The 21295-nt window shown below is 43.0% G+C and overlaps 1 long non-coding RNA gene across 2 annotated transcripts in view; it reads right to left on the reverse strand.

Moving 5' to 3' along the window:
- Positions 1 to 17097, reverse strand: part of LOC133207712 (uncharacterized) — a 29678-nt gene extending 12581 nt beyond the window's left edge. Inside the window, exons 1-2 of one of the 2 annotated variants that reach the window (XR_009724133.1) lie at positions 16843 to 17097; positions 1100 to 1213 (exon numbers count right to left, since the gene is read on the reverse strand). This is a non-coding gene — a long non-coding RNA (uncharacterized LOC133207712). Of the gene's footprint in view, positions 1 to 1099; positions 1214 to 2630; positions 2754 to 16842 lie in introns of those variants that run through there. The other variant, XR_009724134.1, reaches the window with a different exon arrangement.
- Positions 17098 to 21295: the final 4198 nt, after the last annotated feature.

Consider the following 21295-nt stretch of genomic DNA (forward strand, 5'->3'; position numbering starts at 1 on the left):
ATTGTTGAAGGGATTAATTTCTCCTCTTTGGAATTAAATATATTCAATGTCACTAAAGAAGTACTGGAAAGCTTTTCAAAGGTTGGGTGAGAGAACAGCCAGTGCTTATCATCTGGCTCTTCTTTACTTGCTCAGTTTAGGTTTAAAACACAAGTCCAAGGACCATGGTGTGGGGACCTATACCTGACATAAAAGCAGCCCATGAAGTACTGAAGTAGGGCTGTCCATGGAGGAGAAGGATGATTACATCTGGAGAATGCAGAATGGCAAGGAAGCAATGCCAAACTCAGATAAGTGATTCCTATTCATTCTGTTACCAAGTCTTTACTATCTTTAATGCCTGTTGAAATAAAACATTTGGAAGAAAAATCCACCCTGATGGTTTAACTTTCTCACTTTTTTGGTTAAAATCTCAGGGTGTTTCTGCTCCTCATTTGTCAAGTTCTCAGGAAGGCCAGAGGAAGGCAAGAATTAATATTCCTGTTACACCTAAAGGTAAATTGTAAGCAGAATTATAAACAACATGTACAAGCTATAAAAAGCTCAGAAAAGTACATCTGTGCATTTCTGTTTCATGTTGTCTTTCACCTTTCTGCTTCTATTTCCCTAAATAGAAAGATAATAGTATTAATCTATTATTGGGGCTCTTGTGAGGATATGTCCATTAATATTTTGGCAGCATAATGGAAGAAGTGCTAAGCATCATTATTGTTCTCTCTCTTTCTATTAGCACATCATGTACATCCTGAGCTGACCAGATAAACACAGAAAATAACTGTCCTCAGTATGAGGCAGAAAGGGAACATGGCAGAAATGGAACACAGTGGCTAGAGAGCCACTAAGAATGTTTGCTGTGGGTGATATCTGTGTCTAACAAAACAACCCACTCAGTTTCAAAGAGTTAAATATATTTCTTTACTCATTTGAGCAAGTTCTGTCTGCAGCAAAGAAGCTCTGAGAATATGTCCAGATTAAATATGCTGCATGTTTCCATGCGAGTTGTGCTTCAGGGAACACATCTAGAACTAAACACAGGACATACATGAGATCTGCAAAGGACCACTGAGGAGGTTTCCGGATTTTAGGATGCTAAACCTACCCACTGCTTCAGTTGGATTCCTGTTTTGAGGAGCAGCCACTGTGAGAAGGAACAGCCATGGAGGAGTGGAGGGACAGCTCTGCTCTAGATCTTTGTTCTGGGAAATACCTTGTGCTGAAAGAGGAAAAACAGAAGGAGAAATTAAACTCAGAACAAAGCCAAATTCCAGGAAGGAAGCGCAGAGGGTCATGTCATGGCTGTGGATGGAAGAGCAGAGGTAAGCAGCAGCACAACCTTTCAGTCAATGAGCCCTCCACCCCCCCAGGTGCCAGCACAGAGCCCACAGTATGTGGATCCCCTCCCACCATGGCTCCCAGCGAAAACAGGGAGGCCCAGGAGCCCTCTGCTCTGGGAAAGCCACTCTCTGCTCTGTATCCTGCCTTTTTTCCCATTGCCAACAAAACAACCCTTCATGGCCCCAGGCTCTACTCACAGTGTGATGATTTACCTCTTCATCATGGCTCTCTAAAATGCAGCATCCTGACCTGGCATGTTTTACACTGGAGCACATAAAGCCAATGCAGTGTGAAGTATCTCTCTCAGCTTAAAGCCAGGCTTTGTCTTTGGAGGAGTTTTGTTCTGAGCTGCAAAACTCCGAGCCTGATTTGCAAGCACAAGCTGCTGCTCTGCTCCCTGCAACAGCTGAGGGAGAGCCATGCACACTGCTCAAGCTATACTGGAGCACATTGCAGCCATGGTAGGCGCTGCACAGCACTGAACTTTGCAGCTGGCTCCATCTGTGCAACTGCTATAGTAACCAATCCCCATTGCCACAGGGTTTTATGCAGGAATTTTGATTATCCCCAATATTATTGGGACTTTTCATTTGTCCATCTCAAATTCTTTTCATCTGGTCTATCCCAAAGCATAGCTGATGGCTGTTTTTACATCTATCCAGAATACCTTGGCTTTTGCTTTTGGAACAGCTCACCTTCACTTACAGATTTATCACGATGCAGCACAGTGTTGTTTTCCGTCTGAAACTGGCATGAACAGAGCACAAGTACTCCAGCTGTAATAGTCTAACAGAAATAGGCTTTTCATACTGCATCACAGTAACTGCTGCACTTCTCTTACCAAAATATATTACAGGGCCATAATCATAGCCACTACCTGCTCAGCCACGCATCAGTGCCCACCTGGGTATGTCAGCAAAGGTGCAAGGGGAGAAAGAGAACTTTGTGCAGAGGTTCTTGCAGTTGTAATCCCTAGTTTGGGAAACTGAAAACATGTATGGGACTAACATAAGGCCATGAAACCTGATTTGCTTTTTTTTTCCAGAAATAACAACTTCATAATAGCTTTCTGCTGGACATGGCTGTCAGTTGAAGGGAGGTGACTTCTATTCCTGCTTATGCAGCTGGGGAGTTGAAGCACCCTTCCATGGAAACCCCATAGCCATTTAAGAGGGGGTTTACTCAAAGGACTAATCTCCCCATAACTGTAGGCTGGAGTGGCTGAGCCCTCTGCACGAGCAGCTCTTCCCTGCATCCCTCTGCATCACAAGAGCCTCCTGTCCCACTCTTCCAACCTCACACTGCTTCCTCACAGTGTGAATCTGCAGTGGAGGACTTGCAAAATGGTAATTCTTGTCACTGATGGATGTTGAGATGTACCAGTTCCGTGGCGGTTTGTTGATCAATGAGCATCTCCCAAGCAAGCCGATTAAAAGTGTGCAACCAGAGAAGGAATAAAGGTTATGGAAGAAAAACAACTTCCCACAGCACCTGGAATTTAGGGATTTGGCCTCCCAGTTGGCCAGACTGAGGTCCTGTTTTACCAAGTTACAGTATTTTACTTATCACTGTCGAAAAGCCCAAGACTCCTCCTCACTCACCTTGAACCTATGGTTCTGGGTACTGCAGAGACTCAGTGAAGAGCTCATCCTGCATAAAACATTTTCCCTTTGAGCATGCCAAGATAGCACATCTCAATGCCAAGGAAGGATGTGCCGTAAGAGAATGCTTGAAATGCAATGTGCCTGAACATGCATACACCAGCTCTCCAGATAGGCTTTAAATAATATTGCTTCTCATGCATGGCATTCTCCAGCAAAAAGTCCTTTTGCCCATTATCACAGATAAGCACGGTCATTACCTCAGGTAAGAGAAACATGAAAGGGATGCAAAAGACTCTGCTTCCTGGCATAAATCAGTTCCCGAAAGGTAATCATTTCCCTTCAGTCTCCAGGACTCTTCTCTGTGGTAGTCCTGTCAGACGGAGCTAATCCCACCTACCTTCAGAGCCAGACCTCTGGAGCACATGAAGAGCTGATCTCAGAGAGCACAGCAACTCCTGTGTCCCTGCTGAGACGTAATGGCAGGCTCCCTGCTTCAGCACTGTGGTGCAGTAATTCTGCACTTCTCAAAAATCATTAAAATCCCTGTAATGAGATGAAGTTTGGAAAAGTTTGGCTTTGTCTCTCCTCAGAACGCTCGGTGGAGCTGCCAGCTGGCAGCTGTGTGCAGCTGAACCGCTGTAAACCTGCCTGCTCCAAGCCAGCACTGCTGGGCAAGCAGTCCTAGCAAGGCAGGGTGCAAGGCACTGGAGTTCAAGGAAGAAAAACACCCTTCAGAGTGTATACAGGTGCACCAAGGGAAATACAAAATGTGCTCTTCACGTGTGCAGAGGCCTGACAGCAAATCTGGTTTTGTTTCCCAATCTGCTACATGTCTCTTACAAGATACGTACGTGATTTAAACCAAAGTTGTCAGGGGAGGGGAACCTCAATCCATCCCAGTCCTGGGTGAGAACAGTCAAGGTTCCTTCCCAGGCCTGCTCTTGCTTGAGTCCCTTGGGCAAGTCCACTTTAACCGCCCTCTGCCTCAAATTGACAGCCCCACTGCTTCCTCCTCCATGTAATTGTCCTGTTACACAACACCAGATTTAGGATTATGATGGACTTGCATCATCTGGGAGGAGGAGATGCTGGACTGCGGAGCAGAAGCGGACATGCCCTTCAGAGCAATAAGGTTTTACAGTGATAGCCTGTTCCATTAGCTCAGATTTCATCACAACACGATTACCCTTGTCCATGAAGCTGCCTGGTTTAGATTAGGCTTCGTGTTAAACCCATGACCTGTTTTCATTCTGGGGCTTTAGAAAATAATTTGCATGCTTCAGATTTTGAATTATTGAAGGGAATCTGGCTCCCAGGTTGTGCTTCGAGTCGGAATTCATTCTTCAGGAAGGACAGACTCAATGCATTTTAAATGTAAAAGTCAAATCTGGCTGGGAAGAAAGCCCATGTCAGCTACCAATCTTTTATTCTGTGATATAACTAGACTGTGTACTAGAAAACACAAGCCAGATGTATTTATTAATTACAGAGATAGTCTCTGTAGGTATAGCTGGCTACCTGACAGAGTTTAATTAACCCAGACACAGACATCTGTCATAAAGGGTATTGAACCGTTTCTTGCTCTCGTTTGCATTTCAGGAATGTCCCAAGGAAAGAGGAAGGATTCATGGCAAATGCTGTCCATTAATTTGCTTGATCTTTTTGTTTCAAGAGGAACAATCACCAGTGAGAAGCAGTGAAAACTGCAGATGGTACATAAGGATAAATGTAGTGTGCATCTATAGAATAAAACATGAATTTGCTATGGATGAAAGCTAGTAAAAGAAACTCAGTGAAGCAGGGCAGTTTTGCTCTGATCAACATGGTCAGAATCTGACTGTCAGCAGACAAAATGTTCTTTCTTTGAGCAGATCATTACATTGCTTTTTACATGCTCTTCGCATTTCAGAACCACTCCTTAAAGCAGCCTAAACTTGTGGGGTGTTCAAAACGTTTGTGGATGAGAGACGCTTCACAGATACAGGATAATAGCAATTCTTACAAAGCAAGTTTCTATTGACTTTCCATGTTCCTAGGAAATTAATTGGGTTTCTTGTTTCTTTTTTTGTTTGTTTTTAGTATGTGTTTCAGCAATGAATAAATGGTTTTGTGCATTTCTTCCGTTCAGACTAGGCAAAAAACAGTTAATCAATGCAATGTCTGAACCATATTCCACGAAAATAGCCATCTGCAGGTTGTATGAATGTTTCAACCTTTCTGAGCCTCAGGCACCTTCTTATACAACCCATTTTCATTACACTCTAAAATGCAGTGATGCCATCCCACAGCTCTGCGAGGATGTCACACACTGCTTGTGGTTTAAATGTTAAATACCTCTCCCCAGCTCCTCTCAGTTAGAGATGCACCCACAAACCAGAGCCCTCCTGCACTGTGCAAATGGGTGATGGCTTTGTTGGAGAATAGTAGGAGCAAGGAGAGCATCATGAGGCAAAAATACAAGCAGCTTTCGTGATGGGTAGTTTTGGATGCTTGTTTACTCATATCAGGTATTATCACCATATAATGGATGTTTGCTTGTTGGGGTTTTCTGGGCTGATTTCAGTGATATAGGATCAGTACAGCAGATTTATCAAAGTGTGAGTTGATCTGCATTTGGTATCTTCCATAAACACTTGTGAGAACTGCGAGGGGTGGACAAAATCGTTATGCATCTCTTTGCTTGTCAGTGTTTACCTATTGTTAATGGTAAACACATTGCAGTCTTGCTTTTTGGGATTCATCTCACATGCATCTAAATATCTGCAAAGCAGACCTCTGCTCCAAGACAGACACCTGGGTCCTTTCCAACAGCAAATGGCAAGAACACATGTTGCTACAGGGTGAAATATCTCTCCTGGGCCAGGATGAATTGCCAAGTGCAGGTTGCTGTTTATTATTTCCATTGGCTACAGGAGAAGCGTGGACAAATAGCTGAAGCCAGCTAATTTTTCGATAGCTAAAATAAGGTGAGACAAATCTGCCCTTTGCAGCTCTATCTGTTGTGGTTTGCTTTTAAAAGACCTGCTCGGTTTTACAAAACATAAGCAAGGGTCTTGCTTTCAGCACAAAGCCAGGAAGACTAAAGCAACTTCCTTCCCCTACTGGCACACTGTTATTCTTCCCCAGCCATCTACTGCTGGCTTTTTAACCTCTTTCCTGCAAAGCACCTGGTGGTGGGCACTCTGAGGTAGCTCCTGGATTGAAATGAACCTTCACATGTGTTCAAGATGCAAATTCAGGAATTCTGATTGAAAAGAACACCAAATCATGCACAGGCACACTGCTGGGAAGTTGACAGTTGTCTATTCCTTGCTTTTCCTTAACTGCTAGTTTGAAAGAACATCTTCTGCTGCAGAGAGCCAGTGTAAAACCTGTGTTGAGCTGTTGTTTCCCTTGACTGGCTTTTGCTTTTGACAAGAGAAACACACGCAACCCCTTCCTCTATCTATTGCTCTATTTATGTGAAAACCCATTAGCACTCGTTGACTAGAACTGTAAACTAAAAGGGGGCCCTATCAATTAATGTCATTGATATCAACTATGCAGTGAAGGAGAAAACACCAAGTCTTTTAAAAATAAGAGACTACTTTACCAGCAGTTGTTAACTGCAATTAATCTGTAGGACTCTCAGAGAAATCCATACTCGAAAGCCACATGTATTAGTCCATACCAGATGCTGGGAGAGACACTGCCTTTTACACCTATTTGCTGTGTTGGAACTATTGTGCTTGTACAACAGGATTTGAGTTGGGGGGAATGGTTTGGAGGGGTTTTATTTGTTAATGTAAACTTGAATTGGTCCATGTTGGGTTTTAGTTTGGTTTGGGTTTTTTTAAACTAGAACATTGTATGATTCCATCTTATTGTCTCACTTGTATTTGCTTCTTTCTGCCTGAAGGCAAGTGGAGAGAGCTGGGGAGCACAGAAGGAGGGGGACAGCACCATACCAGGGCAGTTTTTGTGGGAAAACGGTGACATTCAGAACTGCTCAAGGGCTTTACTGCCTCCCTAGAGAGCAGTGTGATCCAAAAAGTATTCCAAGAGGAAATACAGGGAATTAAAAGACAGCTTCACCAAGCAAACTTGTAGAAATTACTACAAAATCTGAATCATCAAGTTGCACACAAACATGGTTAAGCAGGAGACCTGTTAGTGTAGCTCTTGTAGAGAGAAGATTCCTCACAGATCTGTGCAAGCTCCTGGGAGACATACCATGGCAAAGCATTTAGTAATCATCTTCCCCAACCTCACTACTAACAGCCCAATGTGCTTTAGGACCAGGCAGCAGCGCAGCAGGGAAGTGGTGCTAGAAACCAATGGGGTCTGGTGGAAGGAAGGCAGGGAGGACACACTGCTGTGACTGGTGCAAGTCTAGAGTCAAATGAAAGTGGTAAGATCAGGGGTCCCAAAATACACTGGGGTAGGACTGTATAATGAAGTTACCACATGGACATGATGAAATTGTATAAAGTCACTGAGATCATGCTAAAGAAACTAGAACAGTGAAATCAGTTCTTCAGGTTCTTAATGTGTTCTTAACTATCTATGTATCATAGAGTCATAGAATAGTTAGGATTGGAAAGGACCTTAAGATCATCAAGTTCCAACCCCCCTGCCATGGGCAGGGACACCTTGCTCTAAACAATATCACCTAAGGCCTCGTCCAGCCTGGCCTTGAACACTGCCAGGGATGGAGCATTCACAACCTCCCTGGGCAACCCATTCCAGTGCCTCACCACCCTAACAGGAAAGAATTTCCTCCTTATATCCAACCTAAACTTCCCCTGTTTAAGTTTTAACCCATTACCCCTTGTCCTATCACTGCAGTCCCTAATGAAGAGTCCATCCCCAGCATCCCTATAGGCCCCCTTCAGATACTGGAAGGCTGCTATTGAATCACCAAGGCTCATATGCAAAAGGATGCTTTCATTTTATGACAATACATGATCTGTTAGCTAGCCTACTCCTCTGCTCCCTGGCAATTTAGGTTAATGGCATTTACATCTTTTCTTTGCTGGTGATTAATCTCAGCAAACCTAGAGAATTTACGTATCAAGAGCCAGTGGCCTGATGTATTTAGGGAGTAACTGGAGAGCACTTGTCAGTGGCAAGAGTGCAGGAGGCAGTGGCACTACTCAGGCTTTACAACTGGATGCCTGTTCTTGCTGTCTTTTGGCACATCAGAATGGGACTTTCTCAGCTTTTTCATCAGTGCTAAAATGGAAGAATGATCTCATTTGTCAATTGTCTGGGAAGGGATAAAAACCAACATTGCTACAGTTTTGTTGAACAATTTGGTTTGCACGATCTACATATCTGTATTGCCAATAAATTCACATTCCCAGCTGTCCTTCACATTCCCCATGGATTTACTTCACTCCAATAATTCAGCATCTTTTAAAATCTGACTTGAATAAATGATTTTTTTTCCCTCAACTAATTCTTATTGTTCGCAATTTGGAAGCCAGATATGACTTAGCACATCAGTGATATCCCTCGACATTCTTCAGCTTTCATTTGGCCACTGGGAGCTCTTTAGTGGCTGAGTGTCAGGTTTTAATTACATGGCTTTATTGAAATATGGTTCTATGAAGAACTGGTTCATTTCCATGCTTTACCCTTCTGAGCCACATAAACAAAACCAGAAAACCAAACTGCTATTGGAAAAACGGTTACTGGGAGAAAACTTGTGTACAATGGCAGTTCATGGACTTTTTGTGTACAAAACACCAAACCATTAGGTTCATATTCTGGAATTGTGCTGAGGGAGTTCTGATGACAGTTTCTCTGATAATTGGGATGTATAATTAGGTTATATTTCATTTAAAGAAAGCACCTAGGAAGATGAATTCTGACTCCAATCACATTAACCAAGATTTTCAATTACGTTCAGGTATCTGGAGATGCAGCAAAGTGCTTAACTCATGTGCTTTAGTGGAGAAGTAGCCTACAGTCTGTTCTATAAATCTCACTGCAACTTCCTTAAGGCTGGTCCTTCTTTCTTTCCTTTTCTCCAGCTCTCTCCTCAGCTCTCTCACCCCGTGTTTCAGGCTGGCTGAGAGCCATACAGCTATGACAGCATAGTCCTGATGATGAGAGAAGTGCAGACACCAGTACAGAGTCAGGGCTTCACTAAACCATTGTTTGGAGATGATACTTTCCTAGCAAGCGCAGTGAGATCATGTCTGCTCATAAAAAAGTGTAGGCAGACCATTAGATATCAAGGTAACATCAATTACTCCTCCAAATTGCTGGCACACAGAGCAAAGCAGAGATTAAAAGCAAATCTGGCCTTAACACTGCTTGTGTGTTGTGCTGTTCAGGGCTCAGCAAATGTTCTCATCCAGTGGACCCATGGGGAATCTACTTAGCCTGGCTATGAGGCCCAAAACCATAAATTATTGTACTAGAAATGAGCAGTAGTGAAAAACTTCAACATTATCTAACATTGTAGAGCTTTTTCTTCAGAGAAAATAGTTACTACAGGAATGAAACAGCTCATGGATATGTGATGGCAAACAGAACTGGGCTTCAACGAGTGGTGTCCCTCAGGGATCAGTGTTGGGACTGGTCTTGTTTAACATCTTCGTCGCTGACACGGACAGTGGGATTGAGTGCGCCCTCAGCAAGTTTGCCAATGACACCAAGCTGTGTGGTTCAGTTGATACGCTGGAGGGAAGGAATGCCATCCAGAGGGACCTTGACACGCTTGTGAGGTGGGCTGATGCCAACCTCATGGAGTTTAACCATGACAAGTGCAAGGTCCTACACCTGGGTCGGAGCAATCCCAGGCACAGCTACAGGATGGGCAGAGAACAGATTCAGAGCAGCCCTGCAGAGAAGGACTTGGGGGTGCTGGTTGATGAGAAAATGAACATGAGCCGGCTTCAGTGTGCACTTGCAGCCCAGAAAGCAACCGTATCCTGGGCTGCATCAAAAGGAGTGTGACCAGCAGGTCGAAGGACGTGATCCTGCCCCTCTACTCTGCTCTTGTGAGACCTCACCTGGAGCATTGTGTGCAGCGCTGGTGTCCTCAACATAAAAAGGACATGGAACTGTTGGAACAAGTCCAGAGGAGGCCATGAGAATGATCAGGGGACTGGAGTACCTCCCCTATGAAGACAGGCTGAGAAAGTTGGGGCTGTTCAGCCTGGAGAAGAGAAGGCTGCGTGGAGACCTCATAGCAGCCTTCCAGTATCTGAAGGGGGCCTATAGGGATGCTGGGGAGGGACTCTTCATTAGGGACTGTAGTGATAGGACAAGGGGTAATGGGTTAAAACTTAAACAGGGGAAGTTTAGATTGGATATAAGGAGGAAATTCTCTCCTGTTAGGGTCGTGAGGCACTGGAATGGGTTGCCCAGGGAGGTTCGTGAGTGCTCCGTCCCTGGAAGTATTCAAGGTCAGGTTGGACAGAGCCTTGGGTGGCATGGTTTAGTGTGAGGTTTCCTTGCCCATGGCAGGGGGGTTGGAACTAAATGATCTTAAGTTCCTTTCTAACCCTAACTCTTCTGTGATTCTATGATTCAAATACATATGGAAGATTTTAGTAAACCAACCTAGTGGGAGCTCCCTTTCATTTTCTTAGCTTGCTGCGCTGATTCCAGCTTCCAGCTATGGACTGTACTTCTCTGGAGTCCCTGCAGAACACTTCTGAACATGGAAGCTAGGTCAGAAACAGGGCATTGATTCTTATCGATCCCCCATCTACACCTTCATTTTGGCTAGATGAAAGCATCCCTTACTAGCAGTACCCCTGGGTATTTTCCAGTGCTGGTCCTGTACTGGAGAGCACAAACAGAGCAGCAAATGCCATCCATCTTCTGTAGTACGAAACAAGGACAAAACGTTTTTCAGCTTCCTTAGGTGAACAACACAGCACCTTGGTAATGAGTAGTTTGGGGATTTCTCATTCTGCCAGGTTTAATGAATACTACTGATGTTGAGGAACACTGCTGTGAATAGCTGAACACTGCTGTAGTTGTTTATCAGTGAACATTTTTAGTCTAGTTAAGGAACAGTGCATTTTAAAAAACCAGTTTATAAAGCAGTGCTGGGTAAAATACAAGTTTGCTTAAAAACCAAAAGGAACACAGGGGAAAACTATTATACATAGTATTAACTTGAAGAATTTGATCTTCAGACATCATTATCGTCTTTGTGAGGCATTCTTTAACATTTTAGTACTGTTAATGCCACAGTATTTGATCAGTTTGCATAGTAACAATCATATGTTAACACACCAAACAGTTCTGCCCTCTAATGTTTCCGCCTAAGATTTTTCTCCTAAATCTGTATTCACACAGGTACCTTCCTTAAAGAGGAAAGTAACAGCAACATAGCGGATTATCTCAAGTGAAACCAAGCTGGTCCCAGTTTTTACATGGATTCAAACCTTTTCCCAAGTATTTTGCATTTTTGTCTACACCAAGCTACCAATCACAAAAAACAGCCCAAAACCACTCCTGAAAGTACAATTAGATGCTTATAAAAAGCATGAGATTTTTAAGTAACTGCTTATGCCCTTGGGTTTTGGTGGGGGTTAAGACCCAAGCATGCAGATTCACCAGCCCTCCCCACCAAAGAGCAAGCACTGTCCTTCTTTTGTCTCCAGAAAAATGCTTGTTATAAATCTGGGATTAAAGCCAGGTGTGGTCACAAACAAATTTGGGAAGGTGAAGTAACCGTTATTTGCTGAAAGTAATTGCTTCCTGTTGTGATTACCACAGCAATTAATGCAATTCTCTATAATACTATAGGGAATAATAAAGTTACTGGAGAAGGACAGCAAACAAATCCCTTTGTCTGCCCTAGAAAACAGATTAGCACCAAACCTAGTTTGTTATACGGACAGCAGGAGAGATGCATTGTCCTTAGCATTTCACTTTTTTGCTTTTAAATGCTTGGCTTAGTCAAAGTTATGAGACACAATTAGGTTGTTGTCACTTAGCAACCATAACTGGGTTCAGGAGCAAAGCACTTTGGAACAGACAGTACCTGACTACTAAACATTACCATTACAGTGTACCCAGGACCACTCACTTCTGCTTAAAAATGGGGAGATCAGGGCACAGGAAGACAATCAGAGTACTTTTAAGAAGTGTTCACATTCCATTTTTCAAGCTACAAGAGTTGCTTTATCTTCCCCTGATTTCCCACGATCCCATCAACCATACAGATGAGGTTTTGAAGAGATGTTTGAGACAGGAAGGACACAGGTAAGCACTTAAAGCTGTCTCAAGGCATTAGGTACCAAAACCACCAAATTAAACTGCAATGAAAACTACATACTGCAGATGTCCCAGTGGACTTCTCCTTCTCTATGTTTACATGTATCACTTAGGTGCTTTTGAGTTTCACGTAGGTACTTAAGATGTCCTTCGATGAATAGGAAGTTATGAATGAAAAGATTGCTATTGTAATCCTCTATTTCCTGTAAATTATTGGACTTTGGTACTTCAATAGTGGTAGACACATTGGGGACAAAGATATTATTTGTTTCTATGAAAGTAACTAATTTTCTCTTCTCCCCCAAATATCCTAACTCAATGGATTTATAAGAGGTATTTAAAAGACATGTGGATGTGGCACTTAGGGACATGGTTTAGTGGTAGATTTGGCAGTGCTGGGGGAATGGTTGGACTCGATCCGAAAGGTTTCTTCTAACCTAAATGAATCTATGGTTCTATAAAACCCACACAGTCTTTTCTCTGTCTGCTGTTATAACAAGATGGAAGGGCTATGGTAAGGCATATGGGGAAAAGGACTGCATAGCACCAACCATACAGAGTGAACACTGTGGCTCGCACCTTGCTGCATACCCACAGTACAAACAATTAAACATGTGCTAAAAGTTATTTGAGAAAATAAAGAAGACAGAAAAGTGACTAATTTAGAAGGATCACAATACTTAGTTAAGACTCAAGGCCTAACTCAGACATCATTCAGACACATTCATGCCAGGGGCTCTGAAAGAATCAGCTTACACCAGGGAACACAAGGGCAGCATCAGGCCCCTTCAGCTCTGACCTGACAAAAGCACCCCTGAATCACAGATGCAGAGTGGGAGGCTCAGGGCCTCATCCAAGAGTGAGTCAAGTGTGTATTTTCCTAGGAGCTTAAACACACACTTGAAATATGTTGGACAAATACTACAGGAGCTCCCAATGGAAGAAGCCCCCTGCGGCTGGTCTCCGAGCACTAACGGATGAGGAGGCTTTTGCTCTGATAGACTAGCATCCAGCTAAACCATTCTGTTCTGGCAGACTGGATAGATAGAGCTGGAAATAGCAGTAGCCAAGTATTTCTCATTACTGTTTGCTGCTGAAAAAAATGGAAAATGGAGGAAATTAATTTGCTGAGGCATGTGATGCTTGCCTGGTTGTCCTGAAGTCTTTTGTTCAGCCCCAGTACACAGCAAAGAAAACTGTGTGAATGATTTCAGTGGGGGTTCAGTTCTCCGCTTGCCACACAAGGCAGCAAATCTGTGGCTTACGGGAGCAGCAGCTCTCTCTTGCCACATCACTTTGCCTAATCTCTGGATCATTCCCTGGAGGTCCAGCTTTGCAAACATCATCTGCCAGGGATGCAGGTAGGGAGCAAAAAGGGAGTCAACAGATATGAAGTGGAACCTGCAGCTGTGGGGCCTTGGAAACCGAAGAGCAATTGCCTCTCCTCAAAGCAGCTCAAAGCAGTAAGCAAAAGCAACCCAGAAAAGCCAGATTCCTTCCCAAGTCCCTCACTGTACTATCTCTAACCCTCTGTCCAGCCAGTACCTGGTTAAATACCAGCTGTGTGCATCCTGTGAGTATTTTAATTCTTTACTACCCATCCACAGCTATTGTACCCGCTGCCCTGTGCTGCTGGGGATCCTTCTCCATGCTGAGAGGCCTGTGCACTTCCATGAGCCATGAAGCTCAGTGTCTCCTTATGGAGCAAAGAACTTTGAAGAGTGGGAAAGGGCACAGCAGAAGCCTAAAAAAAAAAAGTCTAATGACACTCTTAGGCTTCAGAATATGATGCTGAGAGCCCCTGTGAACTGCAGTCACAGCAGTCAGAAGTGATCACTTCAGTGTAAACAAGCAATATTCCTTAAAGCTGCTAACACTGACAGCTAGTGGCTCCTTAGGGTTTCCAGGTTTCTGTGTCTAAAGTTCATGTGTCCTGGAATTAGTAAAAGATCCAAGAGCATTCTTGGTATGTTAGACACACCTCTCTTATGAGGAAAGGGTGAGAGAGCTGGGCCTGTTTAGCCTGGACAAGAGATGACTGAGAGGGGATCTTATCAATGCATACAAGTATCTTAAAGGTGGCTGTCAAGAGGATGGGGCCAGACTCTTTGCAGTGGTGCCCAGCAACAGGATAAGAGGCAACGGGCATAGACTGAAATACAGGAAGCTCCATCTGAATATGTGGAAGTACTTCTATACTTGGAGGGTGATAAAGCACTGGAACAGGCTGCCCAGAGAGGTTGTGGAGTCTCCTCTGGAGATACTCAAAACCCACCTGGGCATGACACTATGCAACCTGCTCTAGGTGAAACTGCCTTAGGAGGAGAGCAGGACTAGATGACCTCCAAAGATTGCTTTCAACCCCAACCTTTCTGTGGTTGACATTTTAATTGCTTCTAATAATGTAACTGCACCATGAAACCACTTATTGCCTTATGCTAAAATAAGAAACAATGGTTGCGATGATATTTTTGTTCTATTAAGAGGTACTCTTAATAGAGTACCTCTTACCCAGATACGGCTTCAAATTTAAACAGGGGAAGTTTAGGTTAGGTATAAGGAAGAAGTTCTTTACTATAAGGGTGGTGAGGCACTGGAATGGGTTGCCCAAGGAAGTTGTGAATGCTCCATCCCTCGCAGTGTTCAAGGCCAGGTTGGACAGAGTTTTGGGTGGCATGGTTTAGTGTGAGGTGTCCCTGCCTGTGGCAGAGGGGTTGGAACTGGATGATCTTAAGGTCCTTTCCAACCCAAACTATTCTATGATTCTATGACTCTTCCCTTTAAACTTATGCTCCTCGTTACAAAATAGTGCTAATCATTGATTTAATTCTCAGGCTCCATTTATGCTTAACAATATGTTAAATCTGCTCCTTAACTGACAGAGAAATGTAGGCTCCTGGATGTTTCCTTCCAGTCCCTTTCTTAAGCCCATGCAGCAATTCCTGCTCCCTAAAACCTTGTTCTACAAAAGGCTGTTACGGGGCTTTGATACTGTGGAATGATATTCTTCTTAGATAGTAGACTGGGAAACCTGTATGTTACCCAAACATTTGTTAAAATATTCATATTCCAAAGTGGTTTCAAGATGTACCTTAAAACAAATCAGAGCTTAGATTCTGAAAGTTACCAGGAATTAGTCCAACATTCTCCAGTCAAACCCCATAGTTTTAGGTACTGGAGTGAGCATTGTGTTCCCAAAAGGGAATGGCAAATTGGAAAAACATAAAAGTTAGGAGAGGTATAAGCCAGAAGACAAAATTCCAAATACTTTTCCCTGAATCATCTTGCGCTGTGAGACTTGACATCTGCACAAACACTGTTCCCTCCTGAGGCAGAAACAAGGAAGAATCTGACATCTGAAAATAGCTTTCCCAAGAATCTTTCTCACATCTGTTGCCATGTTAGACACTAGGAAAAGTACAGAAGTGTGTGAACGTTTGGGTGTGAACACTTGATTATGTGTCATGCTGTTGTGTGATGTGCCATTAAAAGCAAGTCACAAGGGTGACTGTAATGCAAGTGTTGCTGAGTACGGTCGTGTGAGCTTTGGCAGTTGCAGAAGGAAAACAACCTGTACTGAATTCTTTTGCTGCAGCAGCACACCTGCATCCCCTCTGCATCAATAAGCCCTGGGTGCAGAATCTTTTTATCTCACCCAGGCCTTCTTTCCTCTTTCTTTACAAGCTTTTCAAACAGCACAAGAAAAGCGATGCCTCACAACTTTGTCGTTGCACCTCACAAAGGAGGCTTGTCCCAAATGAGCCTCAACCACAGGACTTCTTGCAGATTCTGATAAAGCAGAACCTGGCAGTCTATTGCCCAGTCTTTGACAGGATATATCAGCGTAATTGTACAGATTTTATTCCTAATGTAAATGACCAAACAGAACAATGCCTTCCACAGGTTTTCTATAGAAAGAGCCCTTTCTAACTGCATCTTTCCCTACTGTGCATGCTTGTGGCTCTTCTGTTTCCCTTTTCCTGTATCCACTGGATGGGATTAGCAGTGGATGCTGAGCACCATTCAGACACAGCCCAACGATCTGCCAGTGAATTCATTCTATGGGTGTTTGAATTCCCCAAGTATAACTTCCAGATTTAATTTACTCCCATTATATCACGGAAAGAGGGCTGCACTTCCCTTATTCTCACTCCTGGGATACTTTATGTTTCCTTATGCTATTCCAAAAAGACATGCCAGCTGCATAAAGCATCATGTTTTGTAATGGTTTTATTTTTGGCTGGCTCATAATTAACAGTTACCTGCTGAGTTAAAGTATTATTCCACATCCCCTGCCTAACACCACAGAGTGACTGCTCAGTGCAACCATTTTACCACTTCTTTTGTTACTCTTATTTAAGGTACTGTGGTATTCTGGATAAATTAGAAAATGACGTTATTGAAATGATACTGCTACCATCGAGGACTCTTCAGCTCCGCATTCCACTTACCGTTGCCAAGCTGATAAATATGAAACATCGCCTGTTGATCACCTGCAAGGAACATTATTTTCCTCAAGTGGAACAAGGTCTCTAGTTGTGATGCATTGAAGGGACCTTTCCCCCAACTGCCACCCATTAGCATGCTGATCAGCAGCAAAGTGAAGAGTCAGAGCCAAAACTACAACCCCAAATACTAGTCCAAACTTGAAGGAAATCACTTGCATGTTACTCACCAGTAAGGCTGGCACAGATTTAATGTAACTTCATGATCTTTCTGTTTCTGTCTTTTCTCCACAGAGCAGATGACATTTATGTGAGAGGTATTTTCCCTGCTGACTGGGTGCTTTAAATCCATACAAAGAAGAAAGAATAATAGAGACATCAGTGAATCAATCAGTGAATAACCACTCATGAATGAAAAGTGGAGTCAGAGAGAGGGGAAGAGGGTGTAAGAATTAGAGATTTCCCCTGCAGAATGCCAGCCCCATCCTCTTCTACCTCCCTTCCACCTCCCACCCATGCCAAATTGCTGCCAATAATTAACCCAGACATTCACCCTGCTTTCCCATAAGTGATCTGTACTTCTACCCCTCCACATACCAAAGGATCTGATTACTCCATCTTCAAAAATGCAGTTAATACACCTGAGAATAGCCCATGATCATGTGCTACACACAGCGTGCCAGCATCATTCCTCTCTATAGGCCCATGCTGGCTGAATACATTCCCAAATATCTGCCTACTTCCAAGATCCAAGGCCTGCCAAAGCAGAGTGTGTATCTGAGTTGGCTAAACACTAAATCATGCCACTCAGGCTCCTGGTCACTTCAAAGTTTATAGCTACTTAATTTTCTTATAGTTTCATCCTTTCTGCTTATTGCCCTAATACTGGAGGTGTGCTGCTGCTATGGGATTCATATTCATATCTGAGAGGGAAAGGCTTCTGTGAATGGTAGTTTAACTCCCCATGGGTAGAAAGGGAAGATTTCAGAGAAGATTAGGTTTACAGTGAGGGATAGATATGCTTTGATTTGCATTGTGATCAATTATTCTGTATCAGATAAAGTAAATTACATATTAGACAATTAAACACGGGAGGGATTTTAAGACTGGAATTTTCACATTCTCAGACTGAACACTCAGATTTCTTGCCTGGGAAGAAATGAGATGACCAATGTAATTTAGGCACACCATTTTTGCCTCTAACACAAAATGAACATCCCTAATGTGTTGGCTTAGATGCATTTACCTCCACATTTTCTCAGCAGGTCAGAACATGAACGCAGCTCAGATACAGGCAATGCTATGCAGGAGGTAGCATGCTATTTTTTGCTGACTGCTCTTTAGATCTCCATTCTGCAAAGGGCTGAGTGCTCTCAAGTCTCCATCTAGTCAATGAGAAGTGAAGTTACTTAACGTGTTAGACTGTATCTTACAAACTCTCTGCTATACAATTGCCTTGAGTGAATTCTGGCATTTTCCCTCCACATAACCAAAATGAGAAAATGTTGCCAGGACATGACTGAAACTCAAGAGTTCCAGAAGTTTGATGGCCTGAGTTCACAGCCTGGCTCTTGTGGGATGAGCAGGTACACGAGCAGTGGTTGCCTCTATTCTGTTAGTCCTAGTGCATTTCTTTTCCATCTGTGCCCCTCAGACTCACACTGCTATCATCTACATGGCCACAGTGCACAGTTGTCAGACTCCGAGGCTGAGAACAGTGTACAGGTGGACTGAGCTGAATTTTTCATGATGCTGATACCAAACTGCTCTCACACTCTTGACAGCTTTGTATGAAGAGGTCAGTAGACATTCAGACAGTTGTAGGTTCCTTTCTTACTTCACTTTCTTCATAGCCAATCCCACTGGAGGCCTGAGATCATCCGTGATAAACCCCAGCACAGGGAAACAATGCACTTGCTGGGACCTTTTCTGTCTTGCAGAGTTACTTTTTAGCATATAGAATTCTCTTTTTCAGCACACCTCTCTCCTGGAATCCAACAACTGCAGATGAGGCAGCCAGTTCTGTTCTGCTGCTTTGCTGAGAGAGGGCTGTGATAGCGAAGAGAAGGAAAGTGCTGTTTGCCTCCAGCCCTTCTTCTGCTGGATTAGAAGTGCTCTACAGGGCTCCATTCTCTCCATGGGGAGAGAGGAGGAAAGAATGAAAAGCAAGGCACAGCAAGACCACATGAACAGCCCCAAATGAAGCATGAGGTTATTAGTATCACGATATGGATATTTCATGATGGTGTGTATATATGTCTCACTAAAATCACAGTCCCATCACAGTATTGTACCAGCTTTACCATCAGGTTGTGCTCAGTCTCAGTATATTGATACTCAGGTGCAGAGGTAAGGCTGTCTAGGACATATGTACCACTTTACCCAGGTCCTCAAAAGATTTAACCAGACCTCACATCCTTTGCTTTCCCAGCTTCTGCCTTCCCATGACAATGGAGAAGAAGAAAACATAAGAAATATTGACAAATTACAGGATCTAGTAACTTGCCCTTTAAAAAAATCATATTACTCAGAGGTGCTTTGTACATATAGTCATTAGAGCCAATAACTTCAGCAATTGATTTCTCAACTGTGGCTCAAACTAGTATCATTACTTTTAAAACCCAACATACTGCATGAATACCAAATGTATTTATTGGAGTTACTTGATGTATCCCATTAATTGTGAATAGAGCCTGGATTCGCTGCCTTTGTCATAAATAAAGCCATTTATTTCACTGGAAATATCTGGCTTTTCATTCAATACGAAGCACTTAGATGCAACCTCATGTGACCTTAAAATCACTGCACTTTATCTCTCAGCATCATTAAAATAAGAAATAAAGTACTTATCTCTGCTTAAAAATGCAAAGGAAAATGATTCAGCTACGATAGTGTTTCCTTTGTAGAAATGATTTTGGGGTGAAAGATCTTTTTTAGGACTGTCAAAATGCAAAACAATACTGCATTGAAACAGTAACAAGTTCCTTTACTTCTTTAAAGAGCCAAATTGCATGAATCCTCATTCTTCCTTTCCCTCCCCTCACTTCTTTGCACTTAAAAAATGTCATTAGCAAACCCAGTAACAGACTAAAGGGTGCAACCAGTCTATAAAGCTGAGATGGGGTGAAAAATCGAATGCTGAAACTTTGCAAACAAGTTGCTCTGAGTCAATTTTCCTGCAGCTGAATCTATGCTCTTGTCTGTTCTCATTTCCCACAGGTACCTACGGAATTGGCAAAGTGAAGTTTCTCCTAACTAACTTGCTGGTATTCAGCATGTTGCTTTATTTCCTCTCCTATAACTGAATTGTGCTGGTTTGACATTTTGATTCAGCACTGTAAAAAGAGCAGACTCAATTTACTGAAATTTCTGTCATTGATGCATTTAGGGAAAAAATACTGATTCAATTCTGCAGCACATCCATTAAGGGAAATGTATTTACCTTACATGTGTTTGCAGAACCAAGTAGCCATTCATCAGAAACAAGAGGAACATCTCACTGCTCCCTGGAATAAGTCATAGCTTTGGACAGGGATGGTTCTGACCTGAGGTTTTTCTGGTTTCCCAGTGGAGTCCTGTCCCACGGCTATTTGAAGGCAACCTGCAGAGCCATTTTGGTACTCTCTTGGCCCAGAGTACATGAACATCTGAAGCGTTTCACACTGTGTGAAAGAAGAGGGAGAACAGAGGTAAATAATGGCAAAGGACCATGTTATTGCAAGGTGTTACCAGTGGAATCCAGATTACCATGGTAAACATGGGAATTGACAACATATAATGTTCTTCAGCCAGCTGTCCACCCTCTCCTACTGTTTCCCTCTAATTCTGGGGGCAATTTTGCACACTCTTTTAGAAGTGATACTGATTTTGCCTGAATGAGGGCTCGGGATGCTCGTGGCTGTCCCATCAACACCCCCTGCTCCTGTGCACAAGTCCACCCACAGCCTAAAGAACCCATTTTCTCCCAAAACTTCTAGGTGATACTGTCTGACCCAGCTGTTGTAATGCTCAGCACAGTTGATGGAGCAGAGAAAAAACATTATGGTCCTCAGTGCCCTACTGCTACCAGCTTCTTTTTAACAAGGAGGAAGGAGAAGCTGTCCTTTTGTAGGAAACTTCAGGTAGAGTATCCTGAAACATCTGCAAAAAAAGGGGCTTATATGCAGCTCTTTGTACTTACACTGTTTCCACTAATCAATTTCAACACTTTGTGCTGCTGTTGCCATCAAAATGTACTCTTCTGTACATAAAGGAAGGCTTTTCAGGCTCTTCAAGTTTTTTAATGCTTTGTGTTGCTGTTGCCATCAAAGTGTTCTCTTCTGCATATAAAGCAAAGATCTTCAACAGTTCTTCTAAAGGATGCAGATTGAAAAAAGCATAGGAATAATGGAGAAGCCAAAAAAGACGTTTCTAAGTGGCAAGTGTATAACATACCTAAAATTGACATTTTATTACATTGGACTTCTGGATTCAGAGATACCTGAATGGATTCCTCCCATACAAAGGCATCTTATACAGATGCTCTGCAGACACACATACACATAAATTAGTTACCTCTACCTCTAGACCACACTCTCGTGGTCACTAAGGAATAACAGAATGACAGAAAAGGGAAGCTAAGTGCAATAATCCTGTTGACCACTAGAAGAATCGTGTTGACCACCTGCTTCCACCGATCAACTC

The sequence above is a fragment of the Neopsephotus bourkii genome, unplaced genomic scaffold (assembly GCF_033783945.1).
Source record: "Neopsephotus bourkii isolate Nb327-2 ecotype Australia unplaced genomic scaffold, CSIRO-AGI_Nbou_v1 NB_234, whole genome shotgun sequence".
NCBI classification, from domain to species: domain Eukaryota; kingdom Metazoa; phylum Chordata; class Aves; order Psittaciformes; family Psittacidae; genus Neopsephotus; species Neopsephotus bourkii.